Source organism: Sinocyclocheilus anshuiensis, unplaced genomic scaffold (genome assembly GCF_001515605.1).
Source record: "Sinocyclocheilus anshuiensis isolate Anshui unplaced genomic scaffold, SAMN03320099.WGS_v1.1 scaffold1144, whole genome shotgun sequence".
In the NCBI taxonomy this organism is placed as follows: Eukaryota; Metazoa; Chordata; class Actinopteri; order Cypriniformes; family Cyprinidae; genus Sinocyclocheilus; species Sinocyclocheilus anshuiensis.
Genome location: NW_015551101.1, coordinates 280,731 through 284,723, shown reverse-complemented (window position 1 = coordinate 284,723; position 3,993 = coordinate 280,731). Strand labels below are relative to the sequence as shown.

At 33.6% G+C, this 3,993-nt stretch overlaps 1 protein-coding gene across 1 annotated transcript in view; it reads left to right on the top strand.

Annotated features, from left to right (window-relative positions):
* The first annotated feature begins 2,265 nt into the window (after window positions 1-2,265).
* LOC107662764 (rho GTPase-activating protein 32-like) overlaps window positions 2,266-3,993 on the top strand; it is a 33,644-nt gene continuing 31,916 nt past the window's right edge. Inside the window, exon 1 of the mRNA XM_016452844.1 lies at window positions 2,266-2,465. The gene's annotated coding sequence lies outside the window, so the exon portion shown is untranslated. The remainder of the gene's footprint in view (window positions 2,466-3,993) is intronic.

Here is a 3,993-nt window from a genome sequence, read left to right as displayed (position 1 = left end):
CTTTTGCTGTTCATATTAACCAGCACTAAAAACTTAGAATGTAATACTACATTATGCACATTTACGACTGTTTTAACATTAAACCTCATTCTTAGAGCTTATTGGAAGCATATCTCAAATTGCATTGTGCTTTCTAACTGCTTTTGAATTTGTGTTGTACATTGTTTATAGATTCTATTATCTAAAGATGTGTTCTGGGCAAACATGTTTTTCATCCTGATCACCCTACATGCAAGGTATAAGAGACTGTTCTTACGTGAAGAGAAAGATAATAGAATAATAGTTTTGTTTTTCTTTCAGATTTATTGGATTGAACGACTTGATCGAAGGCTTCTTTTGTTAATTAATCTCATTTATTTCAGGTATTATTCTAAAAGAGTATGGTGCTGTACCAAAGCCTTATGAACAATATTATTATGATGCGTTGTTTGATTCTTCTCCCACTGCTAAGGAATTCTCCAAATTGCTAGACGACTCTGATTATGAAACAAGGTGCAGTGTGCCTCTATCTTCTCGTCCTTGATTAGTAGGCTACTTCGCAGTATTTTTCTTGGGCATTCGGTGTTTCCACATACTGTACTCGGATATTAAGATATGGTGCCTGGTGTGTCTTCATGCTGCTAGGAGTAAATGTTAAAGATATTTTGTATCTGTACTACCAACTTCTGAAGTATGACATTGACCTCCACAATAACTCAGCTGGACACTCTTGATATTAAAATGGAGAAACCCTGCAGAAAGCAATGGCATTTTTAGAGAATAAAGGAAATCCCATTGTTATTTTATTTTTATTCAATTGCTTTCATCATATTTTTTAAACATTTATTAAGAAGTCTTGCTCTAGAATAAGACCCCAATCAAAAAGAATATGCTATCCTGACAAATGAATTGTCCTTGAGAGTTACATCAATACCAGACCTGGGAATGAAACATATGGAGTGTTAAATGTGTGCGTGTGTGTGTGTGTGTGTGTGTGTGTGTGCGTGTGTGCGTGTGTGTGGGCTGTCTTTAACAGCCCAATTGAAGTTCTGTATAGTGGAGCCGTTCAATTTACATTGTTTACATCACCAGATGCCCAGATATGCACATTTTGGCACGCTCTATTAGGTTGACATTTTCCAACGCTTTGGTCCATGTAATAACCCCCGTAAAACTTTTTGTATTTTGATATAATAAAAAAATATATAAGAATGTGTTTATTTCTTGAAGAGTGATTTTTGACTGTTCGTATATGCAGTGACCACTAGAGGCCACTATTGCATAATGTTAAATCTGAATGATTTTTGTTTCTACATATCAAGCAAAATGCCTTAGAGGGAAGGTGTTTTCCAAAAGTTTGACTGATAATGCTGTCATATAGGAAATTAAGTGTTCATCCAGGTGCAAAGTCCTCAACCAACACAACTCCCTCTCACACACCTATTTATCTACAGTGAGTGACTAACACAAAAACAGATAACACTGTGGCCCTGGCATTGGCCAGATAATTGAATAATTACCATGATGTTGATGATTTCCCAAGGAAAAGTTGAGATGGTCTCTGCTAAGTTTTGGTTAACCCTTCTATAGTCTTTTGGTCAGATTAGCCTTAATTAAACAGTTGTGTCCTTTCATCTTTGACCAATCAACAAGTTATGAAGCTGTAGATGGCTTGTTTAGCCTACTAAATTAGACCTGACAACTATGAAATTGTATAGTTTCAATAGTATAGTTTCATAGTTTGGTTTAGTTTAAAGGGATAGTTTACCCCAAAAATGAACATTTTGTCATTTACTCATCTTTCTGTCGTTCCAAACGAGTATAACTTACTTTCTTCTGTGAAACACGAAAGAAGGTATTTGGAAGAATGAAGGACAAAAGTAATTCTCAATACATAATTTATGTTCCACAGAAGAAAGAAATTCATAAGATTTGAAACGACATGAACTTTATATATAATTTGATGTGTAACCCCTTATATGTAAAACTGTAATTCTTTTTAAGAATTTCCAGAATTCTTTAAAATTGTATTTCTCCATCAATATTTAATGTATCAACCACTGATCTATATATAATATTCTCTATTATAGATAAATGGTATCAACACATTTTCCTTGAGGGAAGTATTTAGACCCACTGTACAATAATCTTGAATATTTTAAGTTTTCAATGTTGGTCAGTTTTGACTCCAAATCTCAGGTGTTCTTCTGTGGACAAGCAAGGGTTAAATGAATCCTACTGAAATGCACCTTGCTCCTGGCCACGCCCCCAAACACACACGCAGTCCGTTTATCAGGTGATGCGCGAGAGCGAACTTTTACTGTGTCCTGCCTCGAGACCGAGCTCATTCATTCACTCGTTCACACGCGATGGAGGATGCGTTGGTTTGACTCTCTTTCACGTGCATTCACAATAATGGATCTGTTCTAGAGGGAAACTACAGCTGGATTTGATTTGGGGAGTAACGCTAAAACAATCACAGACAGGTGAGTGACTCGTGTTGACCTTTCCTCTGATTGCTGGCGATTTAGGAAGCATCCGCGCTTGTAAATATTACAATATTTTATCCATAAATAAACATTGCGTCTTTTTGCTAGTGGACAAATAGCTGCGCCGTTATAAATTCCTTAAATACCTCCAATTTATTCACTTCCCGTGGTTAAGAACAAGCTCCCTAAAACTGTTCAGCCCTAAATACGAAACACACAACGAGTCTTCATTATAAGAAAAAAAAACAACCAAAGACCCTGACCGGAAGTGCTAAAGTCACATGCTGTTGCCCATGACAACAGTGCTCATTTTATTACTACCAGTCAAACGCAAGATTTCAACATAATTATAGAATAAGGTTTACTTCTCCACCTCCTTAGTCACATAGCAATAAACCCATAGCCTACCTGTGCATGAATATCGTCTCCCGTCTGTAAACATTCCACGTCAGATTTTCAGGATCCAAGACTGGATTTCAAGACAGTCTGTCGCTTAGCAACCACATCAATGTACAGCTTCCACACAGTTCCTTACACAAGTTGTATAAATGATGTCTCATGTCTTAAAACCATGTTCAACTTAATACTACTGGGGGCAAAGGTCTGGAACCATGAGCGAAAATGCTGCTATTACTAATATATGTATGTAATACATATTTTTAATATAATTATTTTTTTTTAAATATTTGTAATATTAATATATATAATATTATTATTAAAAATACAATTGGCAATAATAAAAATGTTATAATAAAATGTAATAAATTGTGATAAAACTGTTAGAATAAAAATAACAATAAACAATAATATTAAAGTTATATATATTTCACACTTGAAATATTGATGGCGTAGCGTATAGTTGCTTGTGTAAGTCTTGTGTAAGTCTTGTATTCATCACGGTCATGCATCACTGAACATGTCACAGACCGTGCTCGTCATTGATTTTCTTTAGGTTCATTTGCATTTCAAGGTCCACAGTCGCCATTTAGCCAACTTATTTTTGCATGAATTCGAGTGCTTTCTTTATCAGTAGGACTGATTTAATAGCTGTATTAATAAATACAGCAATATACAAATAAATGAACAAATAAACAGATGAATGTTTTTAAAACTGTTTTACCTGTTTTACATTATATACTGAATCTTCATTTATTCATTCACTGCGATTAATATACATTATTTATGGCAATAAAAAGTAATTATTTTACCACATGCAGACAGACTTTATTTGTTTAAATTGATATAGCCTTTGACACTGTTATGGCAATATAAAGTAAACAAATAAATCCGCCATATATAATATTTATTTACATATATTTTTATTGCAATGAATATAGCCTTTGATGCTATTATGGTAATAAAGATAAGAAATCCACCATATTACATAACCTTTACTTATCTATTTATTTATTTATTTATTTATGTATTTATTTTATTGAAATGAATACAGCATTTGATACTGTTTTGGCAATATAAAGTAAGTAAATAAATCCATTTATTTTGTTTATTTATAACATTTATTTTG